Consider the following 15533-nt stretch of genomic DNA (forward strand, 5'->3'; position numbering starts at 1 on the left):
TTATTAAAATGTTCACTGATGGATCAAAAGACCAAAATGGTCATTGTGGAATAGGAATTTACATTCCTGAATTTAAAAAAGGACTGAAGTACAGATTGAATAATTACCTCTCAGTATACACAATAGAAATGACTGGCATAATAACAGCTCTAAGGTGGATAGAGGAGATAAAACCATTAACATCTCTAATATGCTCTGATTCAATGGCTGTACTGCAGAGCTTTGAAAGTGGTGATTCAGTCAGAGAAGACCAATGGATGGAAGTTAGAAATATATTGTTAAATATTAGAAGCCTAGGATTAATGGTTCAGTTTTGTTGGGTTCCAGCACATATTGGAATTAGAGGAAATGAAAAGGCAGATGGATTAGCCAAAAAGGCACTAAAAAATAAAGAAATAGAAATGAATGTGCCAGTAGGGAAAGGAGAAGCAAAAACTAAAATTAAATCTGAAATAATGAAGAGATGGCAATAGAAATGGGACGCTGAACCTAAGGCTAGACACTATTACAACAATCAGAAAAACATTGGAGGAAAAAGAATGAATATGCAAAATAGAAAAGAAGAAATAGTGTACACAAGATTAAGAATGGGACACACAGGACTAAATGCAACACTAAAACTGATTGGAAAAGGTGATGGATTATGCATAGAGTGCCAAACACTGGAAGATGTGGGGCATGTTTTGTTTAGATGTGGAAGATACAGAGAACAGAGACAAACATGGCAAGAATTGGATGAGAACATATGGGATATTCTTGGGGAACAAGGAATGCAAGTAGATAGAATTAGAGCCTTATTTGTTTTCCTGAAAAGCAGAGTTAATGAAAAGAATTAAATTTTTAGGTTTTGTTTTGATTGGTTGTTTATTTGTTGGTTTCTGTTTTGTTATTATTTATTATCTCTAGATTTATTTTTACACATTTCTGATTGAATAGCCAAAACCTCCAATAGCATCACTCTACACACTCCTGTACAGTAGGTGGCGGTATACATCAATTAAACGATGTAATCTGCCATTAAAGGAAAGAAGAAGAAGAACTTCTAGCCGTGGACTCCTATTTTGAAAAAGTAACGAATGGTGGCCATGATTGTTGATATTATTGTCGCTGGCTCTATGTCTACACAGCAGATTCTTCTGATAACGTTAAACCAGGGAAAAGGAACCGTGCTGCTAGTTTCAAAGGACAACATTTGGTAACGGTAACGTTAACGTTATAGCGTACTAAATGCAAAGTATGTTAGTCGTTGTGTTTTTTGCTTGAGATAAGATGAGGTTAATGTGTAGCCTATTGCAGTGTTTCTTAACTGGTGGGTCGGGACCCAAAAGTGTGTCGCGGAACCATTCTGGGTGGGTCGTACGTGGAGCTTGTGGGTAAAAAAATAAATAAATAATCACCCATTTTAAGTGCTACTTTGTCAGATCTACAGTACTATCTTAATATCCTGAAGACTTCACAAATGTAATGCCAAACATCAGCATGTTCTAAACAAGTAGGCCTACAGATAGATAGATAGATAGATAGATAGATACTTTATTGATCCCCAGGGGAAATTCAAGAAAGGCACTTTGCGTGTCTTACCATGTACAGTAGCTCACCTTATCTGTTGGCTTGAACACTAAAAAAAAAAAATGGGTCGCGACTAAATTAACATGGGAAATTGTGGGTCCCAAAGCCAGACCAGTTAAGAACCACTGGGCTATTCACCCCTTGCAGACACGTGACTTAAGTCACGTGACGGCTCCATGCTGGACGGCAAATTACATTGTCATAATGATTATGATGAACTGAACACCATTACTATAACATCTTTGTAGTTCAATGTATTGCTGTTTGAGGTCTGATAGTCAAAGAAAGATGCCAGTGGTGTTGTTAGATGAAATGGGTCATGATCGCAAATGTAAAGTTATTAAAACTGGTGGTAACAGCAAGGGGAGATAACGTTAGGTCGTATAACGTTAGGCTACTGTAATTAACATTATGGGAAATGAACACCCATAAGTATTTCTGGGCTAAAATATTGAAAGCGATTTGGTTACTTTATTTGTCTTGCTTTTATCAGTTGAAACACAGTCAAAACATTAAGAATGTCATATCAGAACATGAAATAATAACTTAGCTGCCACACTTATAAGCTAGCTATTCTAGCTAACGTTTATCATAGCTCATAGTGCTAGGGCTAATGTAACTCGTCAGTTTGTACGTTGCCCAGCGAATAAACTTACTTCTTACATGTTGTAAGTTAAATAATGAAAAGAAATGGGAAATAAAAACAACCTTGAATGGTATTATCTGTTTACATTCAGATCTTGCCATAGTCTTTGCCTAAGTGCTTGTAGTCTGCCATCCTGTTCAGAGTCTATGGTTGCTATAGCAACCGCTGCTGTGCTTCATCAGAGCCCGTCTACGGAGAGCCTTGCCACTCCGTATTAAGTCCCATTGTACCGAATTTTGGATGCAGTTCCACCAGAGTTCCACTGGGGGCGATCGCCATGAGTGCAGAATGAATGGGAGTCAATGGAGCTAGATGGCTAAAATTGTCTCTTTCACCTGATTGTCGTTGACAAATCTCAGATTTGATTGTAGTTTGTATAACTTCAACATGGGTTATAGGTCAAAAGTTGAATGAACGAGTACTTATGTCCTTTTGATTTCTTACAGGTTGGGTCGTTGTTGCACATAACACGCTAGCATTGTGCTAATGAATCAAAGTCAAAGTCAAAGTCAAAGTCAGCTTTATTGTCAATTTCTTCACATGTTCCAGACATACAAAGAGATCGAAATTACGTTTCTCACTATCCCACGGTGAAGACAAGACATATTTTACCAATTTAGGTCCACAGACAAACATAACATTCAAGTAAACAAAAAAGTAAGTAAATAAGTAAATAAGAGGGCACATATAATAATGAAAAAATAAGAGCAGCAAAATGTGGTTGAAATTGTGCATAGACAGTCAATAAAAATACTAGTGCAAATTCAGGCCAATAAAAGGCTTGGGTAGTTCTGTTTGACCTAAGTAAGAAGAAAGTGGCATAGTGGTGCAAGTTATGTAAGAGCAGCAGAAGTGTTGTGTTTTCAGGACAACAACACCAGTTGTAAAGTGTGCAAGTGTGCAAGTGGAGTAGTGCAGGCGGCCATTTTTGGGTCCAATGTCCAGGATGTTATGTAGCTGAGGGTGGAGGGGGGAGAGGAGGGAGAGAGTTCAGCATCCTTACGGCTTGGTGTATGAAGCTGTTGGTGAGTCTGGTAGTGCGGGAGCGCAGGCTTCTGTACCTCTTCCCAGAGGGCAGTAGATCAAACAGATTGTGAGCGGGGTGACTTGCATCACTCACAATTTTGGTCGCCTTGCGGGTGAGGTGGGTGGTGTAAATGTCCTTCAGGGAGGGGAGTGAAGCACCAATAATCCTTCCAGCTGTGTTCACTATGCGCTGCAGGGCTTTCCTGTTGTATTCAGTGCAGCTTCCGCCCCACACAGCGATACAGCTGGAGAGGATGCTCTCGATGGTGCCTCGGTAGAATGTGGTCATGATGGCTGGTGGAGCACTTGCTCGCCTGAGTTTCCGCAGGAAGTACAGGCGGCGCTGAGCTCTCTTCGCCAGTGATGCAGTGTTGGTGGTCCAGGAGAGGTCTTCACTGATGTGCACCCCCAGGAATTTGGTGCTGCTCGCTCTCTCCACCACAGCACCGTCGATGGTCAGTGGCAGGTGTTGGGTGTGACCTCTCCGGAAGTCAACAACAATCTCTTTGGTCTTGCTGACGTTCAGCAGGAGGTTGTTGTCCCTGCACCACGTGGTCAGATGGTCGACCTCCAACCTGTATTGAGTCTCGTCGCCCTTGGTGATGAGACCCACCAGAGTTGTGTCGTCAGCAAATTTCACTATGTGATTGTTGCTGTAGGTTGCAGTGCAGTCATGCGTCAGCAGGGTGAAGAGCAGCGGACTGAGCACGCAGCCTTGGGGGGCCCCTGTGCTCAGTGTGATGCTGCTTGAGGTATTGTTGCCAACACGTACTACTTGGGGCCTCTGACAGAGGAAGTCCAGTAGCCAGTTGCAGAGGTTGGTACTGAGTCCCAGTTTGTCAAGTTTGCAGATGAGTTGTTGTGGTATTATGGTGTTGAATGCAGAACTGAAGTCTATAAACAGCAATCTCACATATGAGTCTCTTTTTTCCAGGTGGGTGAGGGCTGGGTGGAGGGCAGAGCAGATTGCATCCTCTGTAGACCGCTTGGCTCGGTATGCAAACTGGAAGGGGTCCAGGGTGGGGGGGAGAATGGCTTTGATATGTGACATGACAAGCCGCTCAAAGCACTTCATGATGATGGGTGTCAGTGCCACAGGGCGGTAGTCATTGAAGCAGGATGGAGCCGTTTTCTTCGGCACAGGTATGATGGTGGCAGCTTTGAAACATGATGGGACGATGGCTTGCTTCAGGGAAGTGTTAAAGATGTCTGTGAAGACATCCTTAAGCTCCCCTGCACAGTCCTTCAGCGCACGACCTGGGATGTTGTCTGGACCTGTTGCCTTACGGGTGTTGATAGCAGCAAGTGTCCTCTTCACGCTGTCGGCAGAGAGGCACAGGGGCTGCTCATGTAGAGGGGGATGGGTCTTCTGTGGGCAGGTGCTGTTTTGTGCTTCAAAGCGAGCAAAGAAGCGGTTCAGGTTGTTGAGCAGAGGGATGTTGCTCTCACAGCTCTGTGGCGCGGGCTTGTAGTCCGTGAGGGCCTGAATGCCCTGCCATAGGCTTTGTGCGTTCCTGCTGTCTTTGAAGTGGGTGGTTATCTTGTGAGTGTATTCCTTTTTTGCTTCCTTGATGCCATGAATGACGTCATTGACACATTTGAAAGGCTTTTAAGAACAATTAAGTGACTTTAAAAAATATAATACTCAACCAAGTGTATTTTCTTTGCCTCCCCTTTCGAATACAATACTCAAATTACTTGAAAAAAAATTATATCCCGAATAAAGTGGATTTTGAGGGGTACAGCTCCATAGACCTCCATGCATTCTGCACTCGTGGACGAGCGCCCTCATGTGGAACCACAGAAGGAACGGCAACCAGTTCAGAAACCGGAAGTTTTCCGAGAGTGGCAGTTCTCCCCTTATTAGACATTCTCTGGCTTCATACACTGACCATGCAATTGTGGTTGAAAAACTCCCGAAACACAAAGAAAACAAACCAAAATATATCTATGCAAGAACATGGGATGTTGTTGTATTCCAAACAATAAGCCAACAGTCGTGGAAGGGCAAATTACTACGGTTAAATCTCACTATAATCTCCTAGCTGTGCGATATGTCCCATTACAACCCATTGATTTGATTTGTGTTCTTGCCGTCCTTTAGGCTATTTTGCTGTGGCACGAACAAAACGTGACGTCACATGCAAGGGGTGAATTGTATGGCTGTTAACAGTTTTTGCTAATAGGCTAACTCCGATTTTCTTGGTGTTTCTTCGTGAAAACATTCCAACTAGCAATTTACCTAGTTCAGTTAACGTCAACTTAAGGTTACACGATTAAACAAACATTCGATAGGGTTGCAACAGTCGAAAAACTGACATTTAGAAGTTGATGTGTTTTAGAAAACTGCTCCGAAGTGTGGTTCAAAATGCCAGTGCCACGTGACCAGTTAATCTTAGGTGCATTTCACCAGTTTCGACAGCAAACTTAAATGTGCCGGTGACATTGTACGCCTCATAGCATAGTACCAGAGAATGTCTTATAGGAAGAGGCGCTGTCTGGTTACTTCCGGTTTCTGGATTGGTTGCAGTTCCTCCTCAGATTCCACTTGAGGGCGCTCGGGCGAGCTCAGAATGCATGGAGGTCAAAAGAGCAGTGGTCCTCAAACTTTTTCTTCCGAGGGCCAGCTCACTATGCCTGGCTCTAAGAGAGAGTCAGAGGTACCTAAGTTGAATATTCCATTCCATTTAATCATAGGCTATTGTAATTTAATACCATTGTTAGCTGTTTTTATATTGCCATCATGCCATATCAGTGTAAAATGTACTGTAGCTCAAATTAAATAATACTAATTTAAATACTTTTGCATTCAAAAAACTATTAGCAGGGAGTCCCAAAAGTATATTTTATTAAAAATGTGTGAACTCTGAACTCTGTCTTTGCATACACAGCTCAAGTTGTGCATATCCTACAAATAATTTAAAGTTCTCAAACTATGAACATTTTATGAAGTGCTGAAGTGGTCTGAAATGACCACCATTCTAACTTTCACTCACCTGATGAGAACTTTGTGAACTCTTTGTATGAACATTTGAACAAGTGAATAAAAAATAGAAATAATTATCCCAGAAAGTCCCAGAAATATGACTTGAATAGAAGTTAGTTAGTTATTAACAATTAATTGATAAACTTTTAGAATATTTTGAGCACTGATGCAGTCAGCATAGGCCTCTTACATTGTTTGCAGGTAGGCCCACATTTTATTCCGTTTTCGATGGCAAACGCAAAACAGCGCCAAAACAACCACCAGTGGACAAAAAGAGTATTGCACGTGTACTGTTAAGACTCGCCATAGAGAATGAATGGGGAAATTGCGGAGGTTATAGTTTGACGATGTCGTACTCCTGTGCGGGCCGGATGCTATATACCACGACATGTTTTGGAGGGCCACCCAAAATGAGGTGGCGGGCCGTATCCGGCCCACGGGCCGTAGTTTGGGGACCAATATAGAGCTTTACCCCTCAATATCCACCTGTACTACCAAGGGAGCTTAACCTACCCAGATGTAAGCCACGGTTACTTTGTTAAACCGGGGTTGACAAAACCTGGTTATCTTAAGGGGTGTTAATTGGAACTACGACGCTGATTAAGAAGTTGATTTGTTGAACCATAACCTAATTGGAGTTGTGCGCGTTCACATAAAAGGGGCGGGTTGCAGCGCAAGTCACCACTATTAATGATGACGCGATCACCTTATTTTACGGATGAGGAATGCACAATTATTATGACAAGTTACAAGGAATTAAAACCCACTCTACGACAAAAATCAAATACGTCGACAGCAAACAAAGCAAGGCAAGGCTGTTGGCAACGTATTGCAGATCGGGTAGCCTAAATGCCTAAAAGTAAAGTTTTATTTCCACATGTTCCTCAAATATGTGTTACGGAGGATTAATAGCTTGCGTAATTTCTGAAATGAGTTGAAATAATTAAATTGCCTATTTTGAGTTCATAAAAAGGCCTACAGATGCAACACAATTCAGAAGTGTACATATAGATTAATAAGGATAATTGAATGTTTAAGTAGCCCCTATTGACTGATTTAATGTAGGCCTATGCCTAATCCTGTGAACATTTCAGGTGCAACACCAGTGCCAAACGCACATGGCAGCAGGTGAAAATGAAACACAAATTATTATAAATTACATTATTCAGAATGGTAGGTTTATATTAGGGCTGCACGATATATCTAAAAGCTATCGCGATATCAACGCTTGCGATGGACATACCGCAAAGATTAATTAATTTTCAATAAGTTTTGATACATTTTCTGTGCCGTGCGCATTCCATACAGTCTATGGTGTATTCACATTCTGAATGTCAACATATTTTACCAAGCCGATGCTGTCATGCTGCCCTAGAAGCCCGTCCCCTACCAGTTTAGGTTTGTGTTGTTTTAGGTGTTGAGGTGGGAGCTAAATCGTGATGGCTGAAGATAGTCGAGCGAGGTAGGCTACACTTAATTGGTGACTAAAAGGAAAAGCATGTCTGTTATATGGAAATATTTTGGTTTTATGAAGGATGACGTTACAAACACAGCGCCAAATGCGTCCTTCTCCACCGTGTTAAAATAAACAATTTCTTTCGTTATCGTTATAGGATCAGAAGATATCTGTCTTTCACTGCAAGGCTTGTATTTCATGATTTGCATTTAGCAAAAGCCCCAGACAGCAGCAGAAAGGTAATCAGTCGTTATTTGTAAAAGTTGTTTAGCCTAGCCTACTTCTGGACTGTGCAATCGCAGCCCCTTACTTTCACTTTCCGCTGCCCTCGTAGTCGGCATGCAGGTAGCCTACTAACGTGGGAGGCGCAGCGTATGAGGTTACAGACTGGGCTACTTAAGATTTTAGATGAGTAGCCTATAATGTGGAATATTCCGCTGGTTGGTGCACAAGTGTTCAGATTGGCTGTCTATATGTCTTTTACGAGGATTTTCTTGGAGCAGATCTTCCACACAACTTCAATAGCCTAGTTCTTAAACTTTTTGTCTGGCAATCCCCCAAAAAACATGGGCCAAGTCTCGCGATCCCCTTCTCTCTAATCGGCGGAATTTGGTTTCAAAATGTTCCGAGATGGGCATTGTAAACAAATGCAGAAAATGTCTCACTCTTCTCTCATAGGTAGGTTGTGTAAACACCAAAGGCATTATGCAAATATTTTCGCGACCCCCTCTAAAACTTGGAGACCCCCAGTTTAAGAACCACTGGCCTAGTCAGTAGTAGGTCTCTTAGCTGTCCACTTTCATCAGGCCATATGATAGCCTAGGCTACATAATATTTTATATTGTTTATGTAGAAAATGATACAATTATTTCTGTTATTATATAATTATACATTTACCCCCCCCAACCCTACAGTCTATGCTAGCAGCAAGTAGAATGGAGAAAAACATTAAATATTTAAATATCGCAAGTTATATCAAGTTATATTGTATACTTATAGCCTTCACTTGGCCTCTGTTTTACAGCTAACAAGTGTCTTTTACAGTAGCAGAGGAGTTGGCCATCACAAAGAATAGTGGAAGGTCGATTATGGTGGCAATTCCATGATAATTAATGGATTTCTGCATATTCAGATATAGCCTGTAATTGTCCAGGAGCTGTGGGGATCGAACCTGGTTTTGACAGTTACATTTTTTTTTTTGCCCTATGGGCCCTAATCAAGAAAAAAGTCAAACAGGGAAATTTACAAAGTACTTTATGTATATCAGTGTTTCCCATACATTGACTAATCTCTGGCGGGGCGCCACAAAATCAAAACTGGCCGCCACACATTAATGTTCTATGTTGTACTATTTAAATTAAAGATAAGATAAAATCCTTTCATTGAGCTGCGCTTTTTACGCACGCAGCCTTTCCTTGCCCCGCCCTACTCTCTCGTAACAAGCCTGCTGCTCCTCCTCTGCATGTGCATTTAACAAAACATTGTTATAGTTTTCTTGTTGAACGATTGTTGAAGGACTGTTGTTGCCACATATAAGCATTGCGTAGAAGACGGCAGGCTAAATTGCTATTAACCCTTTAGGCGCCAGAGGTTTTTTTTTCGAAACGTTCGATTTTGACATCTTCATTTCAAAAGGCTATATCTTAAAAGTGATAAGAGATAGAGACTTTCTGTAAATTAGAGAAATATTAAGGATGACCCAAAGTTTATGTAGGGATTAAATGTTTATATCTAATTTGCATCTTATGACGTCATATGGTGGCGGCCATCTTGGATTATAGAATTTTCATGAAAAGTCGCATGTTTGAATGATAAAATGCACCACTTCTTTCTCCCCAAAATGTCCCTCACCTTCTGTATGCTATATTGCACAATACTGAATGCTCAGGTAAATACTAAGTAGTAAACAAACTATGTAAATCATTACTAATAAATGGCAGAAACAAACCAAATGCATGTAGCGGTAGACACCTTTTGCTGTAGAGATTTTCCATTTACTACATACAGTAGGCACTCTGATTCCATGTATGGGGCACATATATATTATTCAGATGACACACAAACACAAGTAGACAAGACCTGTTTAGTTCAAAACGGCAAGGCACAGATCAGGAGTGAGATGGCGAGACAAGACGAGACAATGTTAGTATTTGTTTTCTTTTTGTTGTTTTTGTTGATGTTTTTTGTAGTTGTTTTTTTCTTTGCTGACAAAGACACACACATCACAAGCACATGAACACACAAAAAAGAACACATATATGTCCTAAATGGTCAGGGAAATAGATAATCAACAGTGTAAATCATTACTAATAAATGGCTGACAATTTTTTTTTTTTTATGTAGCAGGCCTTTTGCTGTAGAGATAATGACTATCCATATCCATATCCTATCCATACAGGGCCGGCATTCCCATCATCTTGTGATAGACTATGCATGGCCTAATGGCTCTCCTGCCCCGTGTCACCACCTCTGCTCCTGTTGCGAGCAGCATGGCCAGATCTGCCTCGCACTCGCGTCGAGTGGAGAGAATTTGCGCAGCTCGGACTAGGCCCACTGTCATTCTCATTGCGACTCCCCACACTGTCCTATGAGCCCTTCGACCTCGTCTAACATACCCAGTGGCATTAGACAAAGGCTCCACCACGTTACTGTCGCCGCGACTGCGGAGAGGCACACGTTCAAAAGACAGAAGCTAGCGCTATGGACATTAGGCTACCTCCAGCCTCGTTCGCCACACCACTAACACCCTGCTAACTTCCCGATGAACACTCCGAACCCGTGAAACATTATTCCCACCAGTGACATTGGGCAAACGATTCAACATTTGTGCTTGGTGTAAGCTAAACTATGGAGTAAACTCTCACTTTGTCCAGCTGCATCATTGCAAGGCAGGGACGCATCTGAAGCCTCACTAAACGAATCACCGTAATTTTCTGAAGGCAGATATTCCCCTTCAGAATCAGGGTCCGCGAATAGAAGACCCAACACTTCATTTCAGGTAAACTTTTTTGATGCCATTAGATGATAATCTAATGCAAATACTCGCTGACGTTGACAATATCGCTCTGACAAAGTGGCTCACACGCACACTAGCTCCGGTATTTCACGCACTGATTCAATGCGCTGTAGCTAGAAAGTTTTGTTTAAAGCCTGCCTATTTTTCGACTCGGGGATGACGTATGACATGTCTGCCATCTAGTGGAGTGGAGGTCGAACGAAATATGACACCCTATTTGACTAAATCGGCCGTTTTATTCAGTACCGCATCTTGTCGAGTAAACTCGACCGTGGCGCCTAGAGGGTTAAATCCGCTAACACCACTTTTCCATCAGAGACATATTTGTAAAAAGCATAGCTGGTATGATATAGAACATCATCGGAATATAGAATCAATATGAACATTTTCTTCAAAAACACAGATAGGAATGTAGCTCAGTCAGTAACAGGTCACTCTATGACGCAGGTGACCGGGGTTCGATTCCTGCTCGCTGCAGCAATTTTGAAGCAGTCCCTCCAGGAATTCGCGATGTTGCGATCGCAACAATTAACGCAAATTCAGCAAATCCTCGTGAATTCTGGGCGACCTCGCAATTTTGTCCAAACACTGCAACTTTTTCGCAAATTTGACCAAACATCATGGTTTCCCCGTGAAATTTCACCTACCACAACAGTCCCTCGTGCAGAATATTGAGTCATGCCACACTCACTTATGCAGACACCAGAGACTGCCCTATAACTTGTTCACTCCTCTGCAGTTTTGATGACAATAAATCAGTGGTCCCCAAACTACGGCCCGCGGGCCGGATACGGCCCGCCACCTCATTTTGGGTGGCCCCCCAAAACATGTCCGTGGTATATAGCAACCGGCCCGCACGGGAGTACGACATCGTCAAACTATAACCTCCGCAATTTCCCCCATTCATTCTCTATGGCGAGTCTTAACAGTACACATGTAATACTCTTTTTGTCCACTGGTGGTTATTTTGGCGCTGTTTCACGTTTGCCATCAAAAACTGAATGAAATGTAGGCCTTCCTGCAAACAACGTAAGAGGCCTATGCTGACTGCATCAGTGCTCAAAGTATTGTAAAAGTTTATCAATTAATTGTTAATAACTAACTAACTTCTATTCAAGTCATATTTCTGGGACTTTCTGGGATAATTATTTCTATTTTGTATTCACTCGTTCGAATGTTCATAGGCCTACAAAGAGGTCACAAGTTCAGGTGAGTGAAAGTTAGAATGGTGGTCATTTCAGACCACTTCAGCGCTTTATAAAATTCTCATAGTTTGAGAACTTTACATTTTCAGAGTTCACCCATTTTTAATAAAATATACTTTTGGGAATGCAAAAGTCTTTTTATTAGTATTATTTAATTTGAGTTACGTTTTACACTGATATGGCATGATGGCAATATAAACACAGCTAACAATGGTATTAAATTGCAATAGCCTATAGATTAAATGTAATTGAATATTCGACTAAGGTAGACTGCTGTTGTTCACAGCACTAAGCTATTTATGGTTACTGATATACTATGGTTACTGAGTCTCTGGCCCTCTCTTAGAGCCAGGCATAGTAAGCTGGCCCTCGGAAGAAAAAGTTTGGGGACCACTGCAATAAATAGAATGCTAACGTTAATGATCTGCTTTACTTGCATCTCTCAACCTGGTGTTGCTAACCTGCCTAGGCTATGAAAGACAAAGGAAGTTAATTAAGGCCTACTTGGTTTACTGACATTTTTGAGTAGGCTACAGTATGCATGTATTGAAACATATGACATGATTAGGGGGCTGTCTTTTTTGGACAGTTCTACGAAAGGTTATACTGTTTTGGGAATTACCCCAGTCAAAGTAGGCCTACTTTGATTTTCTGTAACCCTTGCTATTTACCTTTACTTATCATTTTTAATAAGCATCAAGATGGTCAGTGTAAGTTTGGTCTTACTAACCTTAATTACCCTTAATTAAATCGCAACTATTTTTGCATTTTTCACTTCCTCTCGCAATTTAAAAAAAAAACAAACAGCTAAAAACACCGCAACTTCCATTGCAATTTTTTTACAAAAGTTGTCGCGAAATCAGGCATTTTAGATCGCAACAATCTCAAAAAATCCTCGCGAAATCCTGGAGGGACTGTTGAAGGTGCATTTCTCACAGTTAAATCAAGCTAAAAGCTCCTCTGATGTTCACTTAATTGGTTTCTTGTTTTAATTTTGGAAATTTGCCTGCCTCTCGTAGGCTAGGCCTACTCGTTCATGACTACAACTGACAGCTGTTGACAGTTGGCCTTCGCTGGCAACCCAAATAGGAGAACACGTCAGCCCATTATTAATACGCTATTCTAGAATTAAAACATAAACAAAAATTCCAAGAGATTCCGCCCCGTAGCTCATTTTTTTTCACAGGTTTTACAGGGTTTTACGGGTTATAGTAATGTTGTCAAATAAGCCATTACTTCACCGTGGGATAGTGAGAAACGTAATTTCGATCTCTTTGTATGTCTGGAACATGTGAAGAAATTGACAATAAAGCTGACTTTGACTTTTGACTTTGACTTTGACTTTTGACTTCAATTCATCGTGTTTCCTTACTCTCTGACAACATATGGTGATAATTTTTGGAATGGTTACAATTTATTTTCCATTATTTCATACTGTACATACTGGTCCTTTAACAAATATGCTTGTAAGTAACTTAAAAGGCTGCTTAATAACACTTACAAGCTGCATGTTAACAGTTAGTTAATGTTATTAAAGGATAACAACAGTTAATGAATTGTTAACTGCTTATTATGCACTGTTAATACCTAATAAGCACATGTTATTCTAAAGCATTATCAATTCAACACAAAAACATTGGATTTGACACCATAGTCTAAAACATTTTTTGTCCAAACAGTCCCCATATGTCTTATGACTATAATAGGTAACTCTCAGCCTGACATCTTATTTTGTTACTGTGGAACTGTTCAACTATGGATTGACATGGCATAGACAACTGCACCAAATTCCAGTATTTTATGTGTACCATTTTATTTGAATATTCCTCTCAACGAAACCATATTTTTTGGCAAAAAATGACACTCTGGAGTAGTAACTTGTAAATTTCTAAAATGTACTTTTTGCTACAATAGTATGCTACATTGCATGTAGCCAACTTAAAAGTATCAGATCCAACTTTTGTCTTTTTCCTCAAGAGAAAGTAACTAATGCAGGCGCTTAAATGGTCAAGTAGGTCATAGAGCTGTCCCAAATGATTAATCTAACGATTAATTTTTCGATTACTCGACTAATCTAACGATTTTTTTTTTTCGATTAATCTAACAATTACTTTGTCCATTAGCGATTTATTTTTCCATTCCCAAATATCAGAGTTTCTCATTAACATTGCATTCATTTTTCTGCATTAACCTTTTTATGTTTCATGTGTGAGGTGATGAGGGCTAGTTATTTTAGAGTGTAGCATCAGCATGGCTTATCAGACAGAATAGCCTGACATGAGATATGTTGCAATAAAAAATCTCTAAAAACAATCACAAGTAGGGCAGTTAATCACAGCTCATCAATTGCAACTGGACTTATAAAAGGTCATGCACACCTGTAGGCTACATTGTATTTGGGAAAGACAGTATCAGCATGATGTATTATTATTATTATTATTATTATTATTATTATTATTGTTGTTGGCCCCTGGCCTAATAGATCAAAACAGTTTATTTTGCCATGTAGACGGGAGTAAGCCTATTCTGTTTTAATTTCTTAGTATTTGTTGTGATTATATAATCAAATGACACTCAAGTTAACTTGAAACAGGGACAGAAGATAGGAATGACGTGATTAATGTCCACAAGCCCAAATTTTACGAGACAAAAAAAAAAAACTGTTCCGGTAAAAATATATTCTTGCCATGCTTAAATGTTGCACTTTTTCCTTAATAGCCTATCTCTGGTAATTCGTATTGGATGACTGTAGATACTTGTATAATAAGTATTTAGCCTACATTTCCGTAGATAGTAGGCTACACCATAGGCTGTCTTCAGAATAAAACACTTCACAGGTGCTAACCATCACCATCCGTGTCGAGATCTTGGACCAGTAGCAAAAAGTGGGTGAACGGGAATAATAATAACTAGAATGCCATCTCCGAGGAACTGCAAGAGTGGGTTTGATCAGGTGCAGTTCGCCAAAAGGATTGCAACAGTACCTCATTTTTGAAAATCGTTCACACGGGTCAAAAGTTGCATTAAGATGTGACAGTGCGAAGCAGTTACTATGGTGGTTGCTGTCACATCTGTTTTACATGACCTGTATGGATTGGTTTTAACAAAGATGTTTTTTACATGACCTGTATAACTGGTGCTGGCTAGATACAGAATTATACAGCTGCCAGATGGCTTAGAACTCTGCCACGTGTTTGCAATCAAGACTTTGGCAGTTAGAGCAGTGATGTCATAATGGGCCAGCATTCTGCCATTCATTTCATTTCATTTCAACGGATCAAAAGTTATCTGCATTAACGCAACATCCAATAAGACAAAACGCATAAATAACGCGGTTGCTATGCTGGTTGCTAGGGTAATCATGCTGGTTGCTGTGGTGTTAGGGTCACATTATAGTGGTGGTTGCTAGGTTCATTAGCATGGTTGCTATGGTGTTGCTAGGGCAATTAGTCAAGTCAAGTCAAGTCGGCTTTTATTGTCAATTTCTTTACATGCACTGGTCATACAAATAATTGAAATTTCGTTTCTTACTTTCCCATGCATGCAGACATAGACATACTTTAAATACAGACATAGACATACTATAGACATAGCCATAGACAATAAACATTCAATTAAAGTGCGAGACT

At 40.4% G+C, this 15533-nt stretch overlaps 1 protein-coding gene across 3 annotated transcripts in view; it reads left to right on the forward strand.

Annotated features, from left to right (window-relative positions):
- Nucleotides 1-1037: 1037 nt before the first annotated feature.
- mzt2b (mitotic spindle organizing protein 2B) overlaps nt 1038-15533 on the forward strand; it is a 53148-nt gene continuing 38652 nt past the window's right edge. Inside the window, exon 1 of one of the 3 annotated variants that reach the window (XM_042066308.1) lies at nt 1038-1201. The gene's annotated coding sequence lies outside the window, so the exon portion shown is untranslated. Of the gene's footprint in view, nt 1202-13270; nt 13293-15533 lie in introns of those variants that run through there. The other 2 variants (XM_042066297.1, XM_042066318.1) reach the window with 2 other exon arrangements.

The sequence above is a fragment of the Alosa sapidissima genome, chromosome 2 (genome assembly GCF_018492685.1).
Source record: "Alosa sapidissima isolate fAloSap1 chromosome 2, fAloSap1.pri, whole genome shotgun sequence".
NCBI lineage: Eukaryota > Metazoa > Chordata > Actinopteri > Clupeiformes > Clupeidae > Alosa > Alosa sapidissima.